The 22,927-nt window shown below is 43.8% G+C and overlaps 1 protein-coding gene and 1 long non-coding RNA gene across 2 annotated transcripts in view; both read left to right on the forward strand.

Moving 5' to 3' along the window:
• The window catches only part of hs3st4 (heparan sulfate (glucosamine) 3-O-sulfotransferase 4), a 219,672-nt gene that overhangs the window by 143,481 nt on the left and 53,264 nt on the right, over positions 1 to 22,927 (forward strand). The window lies entirely within an intron of this gene.
• Positions 2,157 to 3,251, forward strand: LOC140202913 (uncharacterized). The gene is made up of 2 exons (XR_011887232.1): positions 2,157 to 2,201; positions 2,451 to 3,251. It is a non-coding gene; the product is annotated as an uncharacterized lncRNA (long non-coding RNA).

Here is a 22,927-nt window from a genome sequence, read left to right on the forward strand (position 1 = left end):
GGGGGCACACTCCCCTGTGTCAGGAAGTGGGACACTTTTCTCCCTGTCCAACCCTTATTACCACTGTATTTGACAGTATTTGCCTTATCAGGAAGGCCATCAGCTTTATAGGCATGTGCATGACTTTACCTAGGGCAGGATTGTCTGTACTTGTTTCCAAAGATGTTGCCTGGCCTGCTGAGTTCCTCTAAGACTTTGTGTGTGTTGTTCTGCTCTACCATAGTCGACCAGGGCTTTTTCGTCAAACACGTTTCTATTGCCTCTGCTTCTGTTCTCATTTCCTCTCCTTCTAGTCAGAATATAGAGAGGATTTCCTTATCCTAACCTTACTTTTTCACCAACTTCCAGATTCAATCTAACATCTCCATAATTTCCATAAATGGGAGTGCAGCACAACATGATTTCCCCCCACCTTTCCCACCCACCCACCTAGTTTCATCCATCATCCACCAGCTTGTACTTCTTCCCTCCCCCCCCCCCCACAGCTTCTTATTCTGCATTCTTCCCCCTTCTTTTCCAGTCTTGATGAAGCATCGTGGTCTGAAAGGTCGACAGTTTATTCCACTCCATAGATGCTGCCTGACTTGCTGATTACTTTCACATCCTGTCCCTTCTCCTTCCACTTCCGTAATTCACAGGAGATCATCCCCTCCGTGACTCCTGTTCTGCACTTCCATCTCCATTAGCCACTCTCTTTCAAATAGCACCTCCCCATACAACTGTGGTGGTGCAACACCTTTTCCTCTTCTACCATCCAAGGATTCATACAGTTCTTCTAGATGAAGCTACAATGCATTTACACTTCTTCCAAGGTTGTGATTTTAAATGTCAATGACATCCAATAGCAGTAGGATAGTCAATGAGGGGAGAGCATATCGAGTTGGTGGAAATGTACTGATATCAGCAGAGAACAAGATTTTGGGCAGAACACAAAGGATGGGTAAAAATTAAAATCTCTCAGCCTTTCAAATACCACCGGGAGCAGTGCTGGACTATAGCAATGCTCAATCCATGTCCATAAGTTTGCTGAATAGGTCAAGTGTGTTGATGGTACAGAAACCTACATAGTCTTGTCAGTAGGATATAAAAAGGTATCAAAGGGATATAGGACAAGCTAAGTGAGTGGGGAAGATTATGGTAGTTGCAATGTAAAGTGGAAAATCTTCTTGTTATCTAGTTATCTTCTTGGTGCTCAAGACAGAGAAGCGGGGTATTTTTTAAATTGGTGAGAACCTGGTTACTGTTGATATTCAAAAGGACCCAGGTGATCTTGTACACCAGTCACTGAGAGCTAAAATGAAAGTGGGGTGAATGATAAGGAAGGCATGTTGGCCTTTATTATCAGAAGGTAAGGGGAAATAGTGACGTGGCTAGTAGAGCTCTTGCTTCAATCCTGACCTGCAGAGGTCTCCAGGTGGAATATGTATGCTTTCCCTGTGACCACAAGAGTCTCCTTGATGTGCTCTGCTCTCCTCCTTTATCCCAGAGACGTGAGAGTTGGTAGGTTAATTAGCTACTGTGAATTCCCAATTATGTGGTCGAATCTGAGCGGGCTGGTGGTGGGAGCGGGGTCGTGGTGGGATTGGGTGATGGTGGGGGTTGGATGGTGAGTTTGGGTGTGGGTGGGGGTGGGTAGCAGTGGGAGAGGCGTCATGGTGGGTTGGCTGGTGGTGGGATTGGGTAGCGGGGGTTGGGTGGTGGTGGCAGTGCAGTGTTGGTGGGGTTGGGTGGTGGTAGGGCAGGTTGGTGGCGGGGGTTTCGTGCTGGTGGGGTTGGGTAGTGGTGGGGTTGGGTGATGCTGGTATTGGGTGGTGGTGGGGGTGGGTGGTAGTGGGTGTGGGTGTTGGGGTTGGGTGGTGGTGGTTTGATGGTGGGTGTGGGTGGTGGTGGGTTTGGCGTTGGTAGGTTTGGATGGTGGTGGGGGTGAGTTGATGGTGGAGTTGGGTCCCGCTGTCACCTCCCTTTCTTCAGCCTCCAACCAAAGCTTCTGTCTCCGGGCGTGTAAATCTCTCCTGATTTAACAATAGAATTTAACAATTTCAGCCCATTACTCCTTTTCTCTTCACAACTGTGGCTACAGCTTCCTTCTTCAGTGTGCTTCCCTATCTGTTTTCCTTACCATTGTGTTTTGGAACTTCAAAGCATAAACATGGAACTGGGAGATGTGTGTGCTTATTTTCATTTTTACTTCAGCGAAGCATGTACGTATGATGTGGTGGCGTGATAACGTATGTTGTTCACGTACTTCTATGTATAACTCATAATGAATTATGTAAACAACAAAGAATGCTTAATCAAACAATATATTTACAATATTACTCAAATATTATTGAAATACTAAAAAAACAATAGTAACCTTCTCAATTATGATCAAAACACTCAATTAAAACATTCTGCATGTTGTTCTAATGATGTGACTTTAAAAGTGTTGACACTATTTCTCTTCCCAGTGAGACCGTCTGACCTGAAAAATATTGATTGCCATAGGGAAACGGCCAACATAATCATAATCAAGAAGCCCTCCCACCACCCCTTCCATTGGGAAGAAGATACAAAACCCTGAGAACCTGTACCACCAGGCTCAAATTTCTACCCTGCAGTTGTAAGACCCTTTTGCAACAATGAATATTCTCTCTTGATCTCTCAGTCTACTTCATCAAGACCCTAGCTCCTTCTTTGTCTACCTACACTGCTCTCTCTGTATAACTGGAACTGGAACACTATTCTACATTATGTTTTATTTTCCTTTATTATGACCTCGATGCACATGTATGGAATAAACTGTCTGCATGGCAAGCAAACAAAAGATAATCACTATACGTCAGTATGTGATAATAATACGGAGCCTGAAGGCACATACTCTGCCGTCCGATTTCGAAATGGACATTGAATCCATGAACACCACCTCACTACTTTTTAAAATTTATTTCTATTATTGCACTACTTATTTTAACTTAACCATTTAATATACACATAAATATTGAATGGCTGTAATTCAGATTTTTTTGCTAGATTTATCCTGTATTACTTTGTACCGCTGCCACAAAGTTAACAAGCTTAACGACATATGCCGGTAATATTAAACCCAATTCTGTTTCTGAATGACCAATTATTTAGATATGCAAATGATCTGAAACCTGCTTTATACATATGTGTACTTGTCCTCAGTTTCCTTTGCTTAGATGATATATGATATATGCCAAGACAGGAATGTATCTGTTGCATTGAATAAAAGCTTAGTTCCCAATGAACCCCAGTACACCTGTCGCTACTCATTTGCGCTCATGATCTTCTGGAAGCTTGTGAATTAGTGATTCATTTACTTGTATAATGTGATCATCTGGCGAGGATGTTTGCAGGTATAAAAAGCATTAATGCAGATTGGCAGCCAAGGTTTGAGCATTTGATCTTGACCTCGAGGAACATTTTTTAATTATTTTCTGAAAGCTGCATTGCTAAATTGAGGTCACATTGTGTGTTTTTGTGCTGGAGGCTTCGGTTGAGAATAACAAGAATGTAAACTATCATGAGATTTGCATAATCCTCTGAACTGTGTAGCTAGTGTGGTTTGAAGGGGAATTATTTGATTCTGCAGGATGGACTGTGGAATTGATATGGTTGGCTAGAGGCTCCAGATGTGTTTTGCCTTGGATCCAAATATTTTTGTACTGTTTTGTGAACTACTATGTACAAAGTAGCTTTGATTTTACTTAAAATGAGCAATCTCTCTGTGATCCTCAACTAGAATAGATTATAAACATAAAATCACCAGGCAGAGCAGTTCTCACTTTACAATTCACGCAGAATGTCATACAGATAATTCACTGCAAACCTGTTCACTCCTCACCAAAAATCTTCATCCACTTTCAGATTTAGATTCAGGTTAGTTTATTGTCTAGTACACCAGGGAAATTCCTTAATCGTATGAAGTAAACAGTGTATGTGGTAATAACTTAAAGATACATTAAATACAATATTGCGTGCAAAACACAGGAATGGTGCGTAGAAAGTAGTGCAATCAAAAGTCAAGCAAAAAGAAATACCAGAGTGAAAATAATGAAGTAACTAAGAGAGGTAGAGTTAAGAGTAACAGAATGTGGCTGCAACATGGGAAAGGCGTGATTAGGAGAGGATTCACTCAAAAGCCCGATAGCAGTAGCTAAGAAGCTGTAATTAAGTCTGATTGTCTGGGCTTTCAAGCTTGTGTGTCTTCTCCCAGAAGGCAGAAGAGAGGACGTGGAATGGCCAGGGTGGCAGGTATCCCTGACAATGCCATTAGCCTCCCTGAGGTACTGCACCTTGAAGATGGACAGGGTGGAAGGAAATGGCAAGCTGGTGGTGGATTGGGCTATGTTAACCACTGCCTGCAGGTTCCACCAGAGCGGACTGAGATGCAACATCAGGATACTTTCTACATGCAGCTGGAGAGGTTCAAGAAAATCCTCATGGACGAGCCGAATCTTTTCAGGCACCGAAGAAAATAAATACATTGATGCGTTTTCTTGATCGCCTAACCAGTCTGAAAGGACGAGGTGAGTTTCCTGAGGAACTCGACATTGTTGATCATCTTTCCGATGATGTTGAAGTGATAATTGCCCATTAGAATTCCGGTTAATTTTGCAGCATGTAGGTTGTGCTTTCAAGCTGTGTTGCCACATTGCCCTAAAAAGATCAGCTCCTTCAGTTGACTAGGTTTGACCACATGATCTATGCTGATCTGTTCTGTACTTTCATAGACTTGGGCTCCAATTAAACAATCATTTTAATCTTCAGCTGATTACCTTTCCATGTGAAGGACAGGACTGCCTCTCAAATCTTCTATCTCTTAGAGTTGTACAGCACAGAAATGGGCTCTTTGGCCTACTGGTCCAAGATGCCCTACCTACACCAACCCAACTTGGCTACACTTTGTCTTCAGTCTTCTGTGTCTCAGTGATTCTAATTCTCATCTAAATAAGTCTATAGTTGTACCTGGCTCCATTCCTGATTAAAGCAACATAAAAAATTACTAGAAGAACTCAGCAAGCCAGGTAGTATCAATGGAAAAGAGTACAGTCAACACTTCGGGCCGAGACCAGAGTCTTGGCCCGAAATGTCAACTGTACTCTTTTCCATAGATGTTGCTTGGCCTGCCGAGTTCCTCCAGCTTCTTGTGTGTGTTGCTTGAATTTCCAGCATCTGCAGATTTTCTCTTGTTTGTGATTGTCCATACCCTGATTGACACAGGATTCTTAATAGTCAAAGTGCTTAGCTAAATAAACAGACAATCCTGATTTCTCTTCAAATCAAGTTTAATATCTCAGTCACGCCATTTATTACTTGACAACAATTTAGAATCTTACAGCATCTTAAACCTGATAACAAGATTAAGGTTCCATCCGAGGAGCAAAAAGGTCAGCAGCCGGCCAAAGAAAGTTTGTATAGAGAGACAGGCTGTGAGGAAGATGGTGGTTGAAGCACACTGTTTTCAATCCTGTGTCTGGCTGCTGTCACGATAATGAAATGGTGGAAAATATGACACAGGAGCTTTTGGTCACTTGGCCTCTTAAGCTGCTCCCGTCTTTCAATGAGATCCTAGTTAATTTGTGCTGCCACTCCAAGAATTTGCCTCTGCCCCAAATTAATTTGTTCCTTTCTTTACCAAAAATTTATCAGTCACAGAGTTAAAGTTGATAATTTGGAAATTAAGGCAGTTGGTTTGGCAGATATTGGTGGGGTAGATTGCAGATTATCCATAATATTACAAAATGATACAATGCATGCATAATCTAGACATCCCAACCTCAACTGACGAGTAGAACAGGTCCACAATTGGTATGGAGTGTATTGAAAAATAGGGTGAGAGAAATGGAACTAGGTCATGTTTTCCAAAAAAGGAGCTCGATGTGTCAATGTTGGTAGTCTTCCAGTTTAAGATGGTGGTGTGAATCTCAGCGACTGCTTGCTAGTGGCAAATAAAACTAAGAAAACAACTAAATACTTCATTAATCACACTTTGTCTGCTGAGCGATCACTGCAAACAATAGACTGTAACTTCCCTGTTGAAGAGTACAACCTGGCATTTTTACGGTGGGAACTAAAGTTTCAAAGGTGCAGGACGGCTGCGGCGTGGTGTGTACGGTCTGAAGTGAGGCAGCAAAAACCAGGCCGGAGAGCCGGGAATGAGCTCATGGTTGGCTGGTGTAGACTTGGAGGCAACTTGATTCAGTAGAACCGAGGCAAGGAGAGTAGAGATGATGCAGAGTCAAGGTGGTGGGGCCCGGACCTGCGTCCGCAAACAGAGAAAGACCCAAGGTTTGATCAATTCAAGTGCCGAGGCGAAGTGGAAAAGTTGGGTAGGGGCCAAATTGAGGCGGCATGGTCTGGGTCCGACAGCAAGATCAGGATGATTTAAATGCTAGGCCAGATTGAAAGTCCTGACGAAGGGTGTCGGCCTGAAACGTCGACTGCACCTCTTCCTAGAGATGCTGTCTGGCCTGCTGCGTTCACCAGCAACTTTGATGTGTGTTGCCAGATTGAAAGTGACAGGATGGTGGAGCTAGAGGCGAGGGATGGGCCATGTCACTGCTCCATGAGTTTTTCTCAGCTCCGCACTGAAATTCAGCTCATTGTTCAACGGGGTTTATTCATTTCTGCATCGAACGGTGAGTGTGGTCTGCAACTATCACAGTGTAGACTCAACTTCATGAACTTGTTCTGAATGGGACTGGCTTACTTTAATTTTTTTTGCACATTTTTGTTCTCTCTCTGCAAGTTGGGCATTTGACAGTCTTCTTTAGTTTTAATGGGTTCCTTTGGGTTTCTTTGTTTTGAAACTGCCTGTAAGAAGATGAATGTCAAGATTGTATAATGTATACAGACTTGGATAATAAATTATACTGACTTTGACATTGACTTTAATGTTCCAAGCTATTAGTACAGCATGTCCCACTACTCTGTTATTAATAACACATAATACATATAAAGAAGCATTATCATATCTTACACCAGAAAATCTGCAGATGCTGGAAATCCAAAGCAAGACACACAAAATTTTGGAGGAACTCAGTAGGTCAGACAGCATCTATTGAAAAGAGTAAACAGTTGATGTTTTGGGCTGAGACTCTTTATCACCCATTAACCGACTCCATTAACCCACCTGACTGGCTGACTTATCCCCTCAAGAATCCTGGCCTGACCTTTTCACTAATTTCCCTTTGTCCCATCCATTCCTTCCACTGTCGTTTTTACAACTTAATACTACCTTTTCCCAGTCCTGATAAAGGGTCACAGACTTGAAAAATAAACCCCTGTTTCTTTTCCCGTGGGTGTTACTGACTTGCTGAGTGCTTCCAGCATTTTCTTTCAGACTTTCAGTGTACTTGATTTAACTTCCGTTCCTGGTCTCTCATGTACAGTGTGCAGTGGAGGTCACCATGGTCTTAGGACGAATTTCCAGTGTTAGCCATCTACAGGATTCAGAGTTAAGAGAGCTATGCAGCATAGAAACAGGCCCTTTACCCCACCATGTACACGCTGACCATCAAAAACCAATCAATATTAATCCCATTAAATATGTTAAAAAATTGGAACAATGCCATTTTGAAAATATTTAACTGCAGTACCGTTTTGTGCATGAGATGTGTGTCAAAAATGTGTGCATCGTTCTACATCTGTTGTACATTTGGCACTTCCACATGAGGCAAACCTGTATTTTATTTCAGTTATATTTATCAAGTTCTCTCACATAGGACTCAATTGTAGTACATCATATTCAGCAGAGACCACACACCCACATTGTCACAACTGGAGGTCCCCCTCACTATTCACAAATGCCCCTGGGCACAGGAACTATCCAGCCATACTCATGTTCCATTACTGATAGGGTCCTGTCCTGCAGTAACTCTACCCTGACATTGTAGAGATGGTTGCAGTAAACCTCTGCTTTGCTGTCTGCCCTCCTTCCTCTCTCCCATACGACTATTTGGTCCAATAACCCACTTTGACCCATGGTGCCAATCTACTTGGACTCAAACACGGGATTATTCACTAAAGCAAGCAATGCACAGGAACGTGGAGCCCTACTACCAAAAGACACACCTTCCACTGTCACGGGAGTTCAGCCAGCATCTTGGTTAACTGTTGGCCATCTGGAACTTTAGAATTACTGTGCTCCCAACAGGAACCAACACTGCAGGTGGGAGCGGAGAAGATGTAGAGTGATTGGGAGGGAGGGAAGGCTGTTCCTTTCCCCGGTTCCTGATCTTGATCATGAAGCTCGTGATGTTAGCCACTTGCTGAGATGGATGGGGGGGTGGGCGCGGGAGAAGCAGACTTTGGCATGATACACCTTTCTAATGGCTGTTAGTGGCTCAGCAGGATTAAAGGTAATTGACACCTCTCAGAAAGCAGCAGGTATCTTGTAGTGTGGAACTGGCACATGGTCTCTGCTGCCTGGTTGCATTACACCATGCATGCACAAGGTTCATGCTACTAAAACCCTCAGTCAGTTCTGTTCACCTGAAAATAAAACACTGGATATATGCCATCCTGCAGTGACTTATCTGGCTCTACTAATATATCTGACTGGCTGACTTATCCCCACAAGAATCCTGGCCTCACCTTTTCACTAATTTCCCTTTGTCCTATCCATTCATAGAAAGATAGAAACATAGAAAACCTACAGCACAAAACAGGCCCTTCAGCCCACAAAGCTGTGCTGAACATGTCCTTATCTTAGAACTACCTCGGGTTACTCATAGCCCTCTATTTTTCTAAGCTCCATGTATCCATCCAGGAGCCTCTTAAAAGACCCTTTCATTTCCACCTAAACTACCACCATCGGCAGCCCATTCCACACACTCACCACTCTCCGCATAAAGAAACTTACCCCGGACATCTCCTTTGTACCGCTTCCAAGCACCCTAAAACTGTGCCCTCTCATGCTACCATTTTAGCCCTGGGAAAAAGCCTCTGACTATCCACACGATCAATGCCTCAATTCCTTCTAATGTCTTTTTTGCAACTTAATATTATCCTTTTCACCTCTATTTCTCAGTTCTGACCAGGGGTCTCAGACCCGAAACATTAACCTTTTCCATAGATGTTACCTGACTTGCTAAGTGTTTCCAGCACTTTATTTCAGACTTTCAGTTTCTGCAGTTGCAGCATAAAAAAGGTGAAATGTCAACAATCTGAATATCATCAGCCTGTCTGATCAACCTAACTCAACAGGTTTTCCTTGATGCCTTCAAAACTTTAATCATGCCACTGCTTAACTGGCTGAATTCTAGAGAGTGTGACCCTTGTTTCAGATGGCCAGTCCATGTTACCATGAAGATAATTGTTCTATAGAATTAGACCGCACCTTCGAAGTGTGATCTAGAGAATGTAAGAGGAAAGGTTTTAAACAAGCTGTAGTGGTGGAGCTGTGGCTGCTGTTTGCCCCATAGCGGCGTGTTACAGGAATGTGCATGGCCAATCATCTGGCGGTGAACTAACCTACAGGAGTTCTCTCCTCAGCCACTTCTAATATTCTCCAGGCAAGATACAAGGCACCAAACTGGTGACAACATTCACTTTCAAAACACCTTCACCGTAGTAAGACATCCTAAGGTACCTAATAAGACCATAATCAATATAGTTGCATCACATCAAAGCACAGAAGAAAGAACATCAGAGATGGAGTCTTCGACTAGTCAGGTCAAATGGTTCACTGTCTCCAGACAGACAATTGGACACCGATTTATGCTAAACCTATTTTCATTCTCCCCACATTCCCATCAAGTCTCCAGATTTACCCTTACACATTCAGGGCGATTTACGGCAACCAGTTAACCTACCAATTGGACCGCTGAGAAAACCTGAGAACCTAGAGAGAACATGCAACCTCCACACAGTCAGAAGCTGAGGTCAGGGTCAATCCCAGATGTCTGCACTGTGAGGTGGCAGCTCTGCTAGCTTTTGGACTGATGACTCAGAAGATTGAACAAAGTGGGATATTTTTAAGGAGTGTCTGAAAGCTGGTAAGAGAAGCAGGAAAAGTGATGCAGAGAACTTCAGGCAGGACATTTCAAAGCTCAGGATATGGTAGCAGAAGACAATGAAGGAAAGAAAATCAATAGGGATTAATATCAGAAGAGGTTGGTGATCTTGAAGAACTGCAGTGTGTTACAGAGAAAGAAGGGTGAAGCTGATAGATATGCAAATTCAGTACTGATGCTGTTAGGCTGCAATACAATGCAGCTCAATCAACACAAATAAGATGGGAGAAGCTGGCCTTTCTGAGAGTTAAGGTGTGCAGTGAGAGTTTTGGATGAGTGTGCGATTGTGGAAGATGGGCCAAGGGAATACTGGAATAGTCACTGGAACAAAAAGGTGGGTGAGGTTTTCAGCAGCAGATGAGCTGCGGCAGGAAGTGAGTCAGTTAGGGTACAATGGTGAAAACAGTCAGTCTTAGTGATCATTTGGGCAGGATGTTTGAAGCCAAGCACTGAGTTTGGGCTGAGAGTACACTGGCTCAGTGGGCATTACGGAGAGGAACGTGGGCCCTGGATCTTGTGTTGGAACTTCCTGGATTTAGTGCCAGGAATTGGGTGTCATGTGAGTGTAGTGTTAGCAAGGTGGTGTTACAGTTCAGGGCATTGGAGTTTGGAGTTCCATCCTGATGTTCTTTGTAAGGAATCTTGCACATCTTCCCCATGGGATGTGTGGGTTTCCTCTTATAGAGTGGGTTAATTGGTCATTGTAAATCATCCCATACCATAGAACCATGGAACATTACAGCACAGAAACAGGCCTTTTGGCCCTTCTTGGCTGTGCCGAACCATTTTTCTGCCTCGTCCCACTGACCTGCACCTGGACCATATCCCTCCATACACCTCTCATCCATGTACCTGTCCAAGTTAGAAGTGAGCCCACATTTACCACCTCATCTGGCAGCTCATTCCACAATCCCGCCACTCTCTGTGTGAAGAAGCCCCCCCCTAATGTTCCCTTTAAACTTTTCCCCCTTCACCCTTAACCCATGTCCTCTGGTTTTTTTCTCCCCTAGCCTCAGTGGAAAAAGCCTGCTTGCATTCACTCTATCTATACCCATCATAATTTTATATACCTCTATCAAATCTCCCCTCATCCTTCCACTCTCCAGAGAAGACCAGTATTTAGGTTAGGGTTAAATTGGGGTTATTGGGGGTTGCTGGCAGTGAGGAAAAGAGCTGGAGGAGCCTACTCCTCCTTGTGTCACTAAATATATAAATGAAATTGTCAGAAAGATGGGTGAGGGTCCATAAACACGGATCAACTCCAACAACAGTGCCTGAATGTACTGAGTATCTTCCATTCCACTGTCGACAAAACCATTCAAAGCCTGACCAGTGCAGGGAAATAGTTATAACCAACACTGGAATTTGGGCCATAAACACGAGAGATTCTACAGATGCCAGAAATCCAAAGCAACACGCCCAAAATGCTGGAGAAACTCAACAGGTCAGGCAGCATCTATAGAAATGAATAAGCAGTTGCCATTTCACGCGAGACCCTCCTCCAGGACTCAGAATGTAGGGGGAAGATTCCTGAGTAAAAAGGTGGGGAGAGGGGAAGGAGGCTAGCTGGAAGGTTATTGGTGAAGCCGGGTGGGTGGGAAAGGTCAAGGGCTGGAGAGGAAGGAATCTGGTAGGAGAGGAGAGGGGACCATTGGAGAAAGAGAGGAAGGAGGGGCACCAGGGAGAGGTGATAGGTAGGTGAGAGGAGATAAGAAGCCAGAGAGGGGAATAGAAGGAAGTGGGGGGGGAAGGAAATTTATTTTACTGGAAGGTGAAATTGATATTCATGCCATCAGGTTGGAGGCCACCCATATGGAGTATAAGACATTGCTTCTCCACCCTGAGGGAGGCCTCAATATGTCACAAGAGCAGACCAGGGACCGATCTGTTGGAATGGGAATTGGAATAGGAGTTAAAATGTTGGGCTCCTAGGAAGTTCTGCCTTTGGTGGATGAAGCAGAGGTGCTCAACAAAGTGGTCCCCATATTTATGTTGGATCGCATAAATGTAGAAGAGGCACTGGATACAATAGATGATCCCAGCAGATTTGCAGGTGAAGTGTTGCCTTACCTGGATGGACTGTTTGGGGCCATGAATGAAGCTTAGGGAGGAGGTGAATGGGCTCTTGGGCTGCTGCAGCAATATGTGCTGGGAGGGAGATTAGTTGAGAGGAACAATTAGACAAGGGAGGAGTGATCGTTGAGGAAAGCGGAGAGTGGAGGGCAGGTATAGATGTGTTTGATGTTAGGATCCCTTTGGAGATGGCGGAAGTTGCCAAGAATGATGCAGAGGCTCATGGAGTGGCAAGTAAGGGCAAGAGGAACCCCATCACTGTTAAGGTGGGGCAAGAAGAGGTGAGCGCAGATGTCTGTGAAATGGAGGAGTTACAGGTGCAGGCAGCATTAATGGTGGAGGAAGAGAAACCCCATTGTTCAAAGAAGGAGAACATCTCTGATGCTCTGGAAAGGAAAGCCTCATCTTGGGAACAGATGAGTGGAGACAAAGGAGGCATGGTCACCTGCTTGGGCCCCAGCTATGCTTGGCTTTTGTTGGCTAGGTAGAACAATCCATGCCTCAAGCCTTCCCTGGTATTGCTCCTCAACACTTCCTCCACTACACTGATGATTGCATTGGTGCAGCTCCATGCACTCATGCCAAACTCATTAATTTCTTCAACTGTGCCTCTAACTTCCACCCTGCCCTTAAATTCAGAAATACACTTGGTCCATTTCTGACATCTCTCTCTTCTTTCTCAATTTCTCTGTCTCCATCTCTGGGGAGTAACTGTTGAAAAATATCTTTTATAAACCTACTGACTCCCATGGTTATCTTGACTATACCTCTTCCTACCCTGTCTCCTGTTAGAATGCTGTTCTATTTTTTCAGTTCCTTCATCTCCACCGCCTGTTCCCAGGACGAGACTTACCTTTCCAGGACATCGGAGATGTCCTCCCTCTTCAAAGAACAGGATTTCCCTTCTTCCACCATTGATGCTGCCCTCACCTGCAACTCCTCCATTTCCCGGACGTCCACACTTGCCCCACCTTCCCACTGTCTTCACAGTGATAGAGTTCCTCTTGCCCTTACCTACCATTCCATGAGCCTCCGCATCCAACATATCACTCTCCTACCACCAAACACATCTTTACATCTACCCCACGCTCCACTTTCTCCAGGGGTCGCTCCCTCTGTGATGCGTTAGTCTATTCATCCCTCCCCACTAATCTCCCTGCCGGCACTTATCCCTGAAAGCTCCCAAAGTACTACACCTGTCCATTCACCTCCTCCCTCACCTCCATTCAGGGCCCCATATCATCCTTCCAGGTGAGACAACACTTAAACTGCAAATTTCCTGTGGTCGTCTATTTTATCTGGTTCTCTGATGTGGCCTCCTCTACACTGGTGAGACCTGTTGTAAATTGAGGGACCGCATCTTTGATCACCTCTGCTCCAGTGGCCCAACATTTTAATTCCAATTCCCATTCCCATTCCAACATGTCAGTCAATGTCTTCCTCTTGCGCCATGATGGCGCCACCCTCAGGTTGGAGGACCAGCACCTTATATCCCATCTGGGAAGCCTACAACCTGATGGCATGAATATCGATTTCTCCTCCTGGTAAAATAAATTACCCTCCCCCTCTCACCTCTTCTTAGCCCCCTATCACCTCCCCTGAATCACCTCCTCCTTTCCTTTCTCCTATGATCCACTCTCCTCTCCTATCAGATTCCTTCATCTCTAGCCCTTTACCCGTCCCACCCAGCAGGCTTCAACTATCACCTTATAACAGTCCTTCTTCCCCTCCCCCCACCTTTTTATTCTGGCATCTTCCCCAGTCCTGAAGAAGGATCTTGGGTTGAAACATGTCAGTCTGCTTATTTCCATGGCTGCTGCCCAGCCTGCTAATTTCCTCCAGCATTTTGTGTGCACTGGAATCCAAGTTCTTTTATACCATGTTCTCTTAAAAGGAGGTATCACTCTCTGCATAGCATTTTGGAGTTCCACTGTTAACCTCCTCATGAAATGGTGCCCGCTACACTGCCCATGTTAACAGTGCAATAAAGCTATTTAGAGACTGCTACTGCCCCATTAGCTATAGAAGAACAAGTGAGAATCTTTCATCTAAAACTAAAGGACAAAAAAATTGATTAATGTGTTAGATGTTCACACATACAAAACAGCCACAGTCAGCAGGAAAGGTAATTTAATTATACGACCAAGAAACAGAGCCTTTTGGATTGCATTATTGAGATGCTATCTTGTCATTGTGGTACCTCAGAGCAGCATTAAGGCAAATTCTCTCATGCCCAGTGCTTCAAAAGCTCCTGAGAAGGTTGTCAGTGAGGTAGGAAAGTGACGTCTAACAGTTTGCCACATTCTTATGAGAGTTGTAGGACTAATTAAAAATAATCAAGGCCTTTTTCCGATGAAAAATTTACTCAAAGTGCCAACAGGATTGAAAAGAGTAAATTGCAAGATAAATCAAGGTGTAGTAATTTAGAAATGGCACTGTTTATCTGTTAGAAACAAAAGTGGGAGGAAAAGCCTGGAAGATCATGTGGGGAGTGTTATGTTTTGTAATTCTATGAGCTAAGTGAAAGAAAAACAAAAGAAATGGGGTACCTTTTGTATACTTTGTTTTTCTTTAATAAGATGGACACATATGACGTTGATAGCGTAATGACGTATGCCATTCACTTCTTACATATAACCCATAATGAATTATGTATACAAAGAATACTTACAGTATTACTGAAATATTGAATACAGTACACTTCTCTCTATTTCTATCTATCTATCCATATATAACTTCAATATACAGTATATATTAAAGATAATAATACCGATATTTATAGTATCAACTTTAATAATAATATTATAATGTGTGTATGTATATACATATGCACACACAGACAAAAATTTTAAATTGTCCCATTTAGGCCTAAAGAATTAATTGCCATGGAGGATTTTTACTCTTGTGGGATAACGTCTTCCCTAACAAAGGGATGACTCTGCTTGGCAAATGAGACTTGTGTCTGAGTGATAATCTTAGGTTCTGAGGCCTCCTCATTGGCGGTTGTAGGTGTTGGTTCTGAAACTGCAGGAAGTGGTTCTGACAGCTCTGGGCTTTCCTCTCTAACAATCGACGTGTCGTCTCCAGACAGCATCAGATGCAATCTACACTGTGTAGCAGAGTGGTCCAGTTCTGTCCTTAATCATTCTGAGTACCCAGTTTCGATCACCTCTGTAGTATCTCAACAGAACTGATGTCCAGGAGTGAGGCAGCAAACCTCATTGATTGAGGAGATCGTTTCAGCAGTTTGTCCTGCATACTTCTTCTCAGACTAGGTTTGAGGAAATCTAACCATGAGCACAAGGGACAACCTAGGAACAGTATAGCCGATGAGTTGTTGGTTGTGGAATGTGCTGCATTATGATATGCAAGAAGGAAATTGGTGATCTTCTGATTCAGTGTCAGTGTAGTGTGTTCTGCTGACATTGCTCGCAAGGCATTCTTTAGACTCTGGACAAACCTTTTCGCCAAGCCACTTGTAGCTGCATGGTACAGTACAGATGTAATATGTCTTATTCCATTCATTTTCAGGAATAACTGAAACTGTTCCACAACTAACTGTAGTCCATTGTGACTGATTAAGTGTTCTGGAACAGCAGTCCTTGAGAAGAGAGCTTTTTGTCACATCAACAGTGTAAGGCTGTAGTGGAGGCTTTTGGGAACATTTCTGGCCACCTTAGCTGCATCCACTACTACCAAGAAATCTGTGCCCATGAATCGTCCAGCAAAACCCACATGAATCCTCTGCCAGGGCAATACAAGCCACTCCTAGGGATGGAGAGGCATTGCTCTTGCCATCTATTGGACACGTTGACATCCTGAACAGTGCATGGCAAACTGCTCGATCTGCTGATCTATCCCAGACCACCAGACAAAGCTTCAAGCCAATGCTTTCATTTTGACCACACCTAGATCACCAATATGTAGCTCCTCCAACACTTCAGCTCTCAGCTTGGGTGTGTTACGTACCCCATAACTGGGTTGCCAAACCTGCAGAAATGGACCACTTAGTTGGAGTCCGGTTTAACAGAAGCTAATAAAGTTTTATTAAAGAAATAAGTAACACAGTACTCTAAACATAAGGATATAAATGCAACAGGTTAGCAATGATAAAACACACATGTACACAGAACTAGGGTAATAGGAATCAACCAAGCTCTATCGCAGTCTAGGGGTAAAATGATCAGTCTCAAGTGACACAGAGTTCAGTTCAGCTTAGTACTGTTTGCAGTAATCGCTATCGTGCCGTTGGAGAGAGAGAGAGAGAGAGAGAGAGAGATATTCAAATCTGAGTCAGCAGACCTTTGATGTTCTTCGCAGTTAGCTCTCGGGCGGACCCTTTGTTATGTCTTCTGTGGTCACCGACTGTGACCCCTCCACTCCGGATACAACGGTTCTTCCGCGGTGAACCCGGCACCCAGGCAAGGGCGGACACACACACCAGGTTCTCGCCGATCGTACCTTTTCACGCTGTGCGTCTATGGTCGGTTCCCGCGACCAGACCTCCAAACTCTCACCAACTTGTGGGGGCACACCGCTCTTCCAGGGTCTCGTTATCTCGTGATCTCATGGTGTGTGTCGTGCCTTAGCGAATCTGTTCTTTTTATCTCCCTGCTGGGGTATCGCCTGTCCATTAAACTTCAAACAGTTCAGGTTCAAAGCAACCGGTCCGTCAATACTCTGAAATGTGTTTCTTTCTCATTAATCTCTCTCTTCTCTCTTATTAGCATTTTGAATGTTTCTCCATTGTCTCCCTTATCTCTCTCATCAACATCAATCTTCTGATAACTTGGTTTGTCGTCACAGGTGGTACAACAACTCTGAATCCCCACGTAAGACAACCTCGTCAAGAGTTAGTTCATCCCAGCACTGGTAAAAATAGAGGAAATGGAATTCCTGCTGCACTTTCCAGCCATTTTGGGTTTCCATGTAGACCTGAGACAGTGTGGGGTCTTCTCTGGTTTCCCTCTTGATCATCTCTGCCATAATAGAGAGACTTTTGATTTGTATCAGAGGAGTGTTCTCTTTTGTGAATTTTTCAGGCAATTCCTTTTCCAAAGATAAACAGGACAATCCACCAACATTTCTAAGATTACTTATCTTCTTGAATTCAATCTTGTATTTGTGTCCTCCAAGAAACAGAGCCCATCTCTGCATTCGTGCTGCTGTTGTTAGTGGAACACCCTTCTGTGGATTGAAAATGGACACCTGTGGTTGATGGTCAGTAATGAGGGAAAACTCTCTCCCATAGAGTACTAGACGAAACGTTTAAAACTCATAAATCAGACTCAAGTCCACTCAGTCAATCAGTGCATGATTTTTCTCTGCAGTGGTAAAGAAACGTGATGTAAAGCCAATGGGTATTCACTTCCATCACTCATGACATGTGACATGACTGCACATACACCATGAGGTGAGGCATCAGAAGCAAGCTTTACTAGACAATGTGGATCATAATTTGTGTGTACAGTGTGTGTTATCATCATATCCTTTGCCTTTTGGAAAGTCATCTCACACTGCTTTGTTCATTGCAATTTCTTTCCAATCTGTAGTCATGAGTTCAAGAAATGGAGCACAATAGCTAAGTTTGGTAGAAACTGTTATAGTAATTGACAAATCCTAAAAAAGACCACAACTTTGGCCATGGGGGCATCTACCACAGCTTGAGTTTTCTCAGCACATTTGTGAAATGCTGTGTGTCAATGGTGTGACCATAGTAAATGATGCTTGGTTTAAAGAATTTACACTAGTTGTGTCATGTTCTGACCCATAATCTTCTAATCTTTTTAACAATATCTTGAGATTTTGGAGATGCTCCTTGTCTCCTTACTGGAATCAATGATGTCATTGGTATAATACTGAGTGCCTGGGCAGGCTTGTAATACCTGGTCCATTGCTTTCTGGCAGACTGCAGGTAAAGATACTACTCCAAAAATAGGTTTATTATAGTGAATTCTTAGTGAGCGTTTATGGTGAGAAACACTTTGGACTCTTCTTCCATCTCTATCTGTAGGTAGGCCTCAGCTAAGATCACTTTGTTGAAGTGTTTCCCTCCAGCAAGGTTTACAAAGATATCCTCTCTCCTGGGAAGATTTTATTTTCAGTACTGGGTTGATGGTGACATCAAAATCATCACAGGTCCTGACAAACCCATCCTTCTTGTCTACTGGGGCCACTGGCCCATGGGTTCGACTCAACTCAGCCTCCATACGTTCTAGCTCACTGGCTACTTTATCGCGGATGGCATAAGGAACTGCTTTAGATTTGTAAAATGTCTGCATTTTCATTTAACACTATTTTACCCTTGAAATGTTTGAGTTTTCCAATGCCATTCTTGAACGCCGCTGTGGTATCATCCAATACCAGTCTTAATTCGCTTTCAGTTGTTTCTATTGCAGGGGTTGTGGCATGCAAATAGTGGATGAATGTTCAATCAAGTTGTAGTTGTCTCATCCAATCACAGTCCCAATATACTGACCCTCCTATTTTCACTACATACAAGCCCAATGCAACTTGTGGTTGTTGTATTTCACTGTTACAACTGTCATTCCTGCAGGAGTTATCTATTCGCCGGTATAATTTCTGAGTTGGATATCTGCAGATATTAGTTCAATATATCTGAAATGCCATTCAAACTCATTTGTAGAATGACTGGAGCAGCCAAGTCAGTATTCAATTACATTTTAATTAATTTGCCATTCACATCCAGTGTAAGCTATATTGCTTGTCTCTTTTTAGTTTTCACAACTGAAAATCTCAAGGCTACTCAGTCCTGGGCCACTCCCATCATTTTCAGATTTTTCATCAACAGCATGCAGGTTGTGCTGTTTTGGAAAATGCATCTTGAGATTTTATCTTTTCTTTGTGCGGTGCATGTATTTTTGTCTGCTTGACATGATCTTTGTCTGTGACCTACCTTATCACATTTTCTGCAAGTTTTGCCTTTAAATCTGCATTGGTCTAGAGTATGTGAGCCCCTGCCACAATGGTAACACAATTTTTTCAGCCAGGCAGGTTTCTGTTTGGACGTCGCAATTTTGTTCACACTCGCGTTCATTCCTGACTGCAACTCAGTTGCATCTCTGGATGCTGTTTCTATTGATGCAGTGATTTCAACTGGTCTTTTGAATGTGTATTGTGTTTCAGTCAGGTCAGTGCATCATTAAGCCTATCACTGAACCAACAACGCTCAAATAATTTCTTCAATTTAGCCACATAAGCTGAAATGGGCACCCTTCCTCTTGATTCCGCTGATGAAACCTAAAGCAATCTGCAATCAACAAAGGTTTTAGTTCTAAATATTCTTGTATTATGTTCATTGTTCAGCAAAACTCATTTCGGCTGGTTTGGTTGGAGCAGTTAAACTTCTAAGCAAGCTGTATGCTTTTCAACCTATTCCAGAGGCCCAATCAGCAGCGGAGCAGAGTACTTTGATGAGGTTACTCGCAGGTCAACAAATCTTGTATAAAAGGAGAGGTTTGCGGGTGTTCAGACATTCCGGAGGCCCAATCAACGGTGGGAGCAGAGCACTGTGAAGTAAATAAAAGTACGGAAGGGGCAAGCGGGGCAGCCATTGTTGGGAGTAGGCCAGGGGTGTGAGTAGGAGTATCAGGTTTTGATGAGAAGAGGCTGAGGCCAAGAAAACAGGTTAGAAAGGTTAGTTACTCATTTTGTTATTGCTGATTTGGTCTTGGTTGCCTGTTGCACAGTGCAGGCAGAATGGCAGATATGGCAGTGGAATGCTCCTCCTGTAGGATGTGGAAATTTGCGGAACCTCACGGTCTCCCTGATGACTCCACCTGGGCGAAGTGCAGACAACTCCAGCTCATGAAAGACTGCATTACGGAGCTGGAGCTGGTGCTGGATGAATTAAGGATCATCCAGGAGACAGAGCAATTGACAGACAAGACGTTTGAGCTGGTTACACCAGAGTGCAGAATTCAGGGAGTAGATGGTGAACACCAGGAGAGGTAAAGGCAGAAAGAAGTCAGTGCAGGGCCCCCCTGTGGTCATTCCCCTCAGCAACCTTTGGATACTGCTGAAGGGGGTGACCTATCTGGACAAGGCAACAGCAACCAGACCAACAGCACTGTAGTTGGCCCTGAGCCTTTGAGGGTAGGGTGAAGTCAGGCGGAGCAATAGTCATAGGGGACTCAACAGTTAAGGGGACAGATAAGGGATTCTGTGACAGCAAAAGAGGGGCCAGGATAGTGTGTTGCCTCCCAGGTGCTAGGGTCCAGGATGTTTCTGAGTGGTTGCAGAATATTCTTGAAAGGGAGGATGAGCAGCCGGAGGTCGTGGTACATATTGATACAAATAACACAGGCAGGAGAGGGGTAGAGGTTGTGCGCAGTAAGTTTCGGGAGTTAAGAAAGAGGCTGAAGAGCAGAACCACTGAGGTGGTAATCTCCGGATTACTCCCGGTGCCACAAGTTAGGGAAGGTCAGAACAGGAAAATAGCACAGACAAATGAGTGGCTGAAGAGATGGTGCATCGGGCAGGGTTTCAAGTTCTTGAATCGTTGGAATCTTTTCTGGAGAAGGGGTGACCTGTACAAGTGGGATGTGTTGCCCCTGAACTAGAGGGAAACCAATATCCTGGGAGGAAGGTTTGCTAATGTTACTCAGTCAGTCAGTGGGTGCCGAGATTGGTGGCTATGCACCTCCATCTTCTTCGATCTTGCGACAGCACCGAGTACAGCCTCTCCTCCAGTCTGTTCTCGCTGGCTGCCTTGACACCGCCCGCCGCTGCCCCCGCCGAACTTGAGCCCAAGGCCGTGTCAGCCCCCAGCCGCGGCCTCTTCTTCGAGCTCGGCCCTTCCTTAGGCGGAGGCCTTGGGCAGGTCCAGGCACACGGTGCAGTGCCCAAGTTCATCATGTCTCTTCTAACTAAGTGCATAGCATACGATTTGAAGAGACGTGGTGAGGCTTTAATCTCTTCCACGGAAGATGGTTGTTGGCTCACAAGGAGCTCATCCGCCCTTTGTCAGCTCTTGTTTCTTTTAGTCCTGCTGGGTGTCCTCACACCCTCCTCTCCAGACTACATCTATTGGGGAGGGTTTAAACTAGATTTGCAGGGGGTGGGAACCGAAGTGACGAGACAGAGGGGCAGTTGCGCACAAGTAGTGACAGCTTGTAAGGATTTGTGAGGAAGGATAGACAGGTGATAGAGCCAAGATGCACTCAGCCAGATGGTTTGAGATGTCTCTATTTTAATGCAAGGACTATCATAAACAAGGTGGATGAACTCTCCCCCACCAAAAATAGTCATGTCCTCATGACTTTGAGATAATTTATCACTATAACACTAAGTTTCAAAGGAATTTCATGATGTCAGGACCTCCAATCCATGTGTGAATTGGCAGTGATATATCTCACTAAGGGAATAGTTGCAACACGCTGTTCCCTGGTGCGACATACGCCAGTCTATCTGAGGGTTTCCTCCAAGGTATCCCACTTGGAGTACTTTGTTCAGTTCTGCTCACCTCAGTACAGGAAGGATGTGGCTACTATGGAGAGAGTGCAGAGAAGATTTACAAGGATGTTGCCTGGATTGGAGAGCATGCCTTACGAGAATAGGTTGAGTGAACTTGGTCTTTTCTCCTTGGAGTGACAGAGGATGAGAGGTGACCTGATAGAGGTGTATAAGATGATGAGAGGCATTGATTGTGTGGCTAGCCAGGGGCTTTCTTCCCAGGGCTGAAATGGCTAACACGAGGGGGCATCATTTTAAGGTGCTTGGAAGTAGGTACAGGGGGGATGTCAGAGCTAAGTTTTTCACACAGAGAGTAGTGGGTGCGTGGAATGCACTGCCAGCGGTGGTGGTAGAGGTGGATACAATAAGGTCTTTTAAGGTACATGGTATTTAGAAAAATAGAAGGCTATGTGGTGGAGAAATTCTAGGCAGCTTCTAGAGTAGATTATATGGTCAGCACAACATTGTGGGCCGAAAGGCCTGTAATGTGCTGTAGATTTCTGTGTTCTATGTTCTATTGCACTCAACAACACTGGCACTCATTTTTCATTGGCTATTTCATTTGCTTCTAAATACTCTTCAATTTGTTCAGTTTACATCAGGTATCTGCCGTGCAAACAAGCGCATCTATCTTTTCAATGTATCCAGCCATTTCTGCTTTTTTATTTTATTATTATTGTTACCTGGTACTTATTATTTATGGCTGCTTATTAATTTTGTTCATTTTCTGCCTTTTTTTAAGCTTGAATGTCTCTTTCCCCTTCTGAAGAATAATGTGCAGTGCTTTTTAAACCCTAAAGTATTTCTCCCCTTGAAAGAAAAACGTGCTGCACTTTTTTTTTAACTCTATCATTTCTCTCCCCTTTGAAAGAAGAATGTGCTGTGTTTTTTTTTCTTGAATGTCTCTCTCTGTCTCCCCTTCTGATAGAAAATGTGCTGCATTTCAACTGGTAGGTAGTTGCCTTGGGTTTACTTTAAACCTTCCTCATCACCACTGTTCTGTTTTGTAACTACAGATATTAATTGAAAGAAAAACACGGAAGCCAGGATATGTTTTGTACAGTCAGTTCTCCATCAGTAAGACCACAGAAGTGACATGGTGGCATAATGATATATGTTATTCAGTCACTTCTTACATGTAACCCATAATGAATTATGTAAACAAACAAAAATGCTTAATCAAACAACATATTTACAATATTATTCAAATATTACTTATTACTTATTACTTACTTACTTATTAAATATTGAATACACTACAGGGAGATTGAAAGGAGAAAGGTTCATTTTGCAGCAAAAATGTCCAGCCCATGACCTTCTCCAAACAATGATCGGCAGGGAAAGAGACCATACTTACA

The sequence above is a fragment of the Mobula birostris genome, chromosome 9 (genome assembly GCF_030028105.1).
Source record: "Mobula birostris isolate sMobBir1 chromosome 9, sMobBir1.hap1, whole genome shotgun sequence".
Classification (NCBI taxonomy): Eukaryota; Metazoa; Chordata; class Chondrichthyes; order Myliobatiformes; family Myliobatidae; genus Mobula; species Mobula birostris.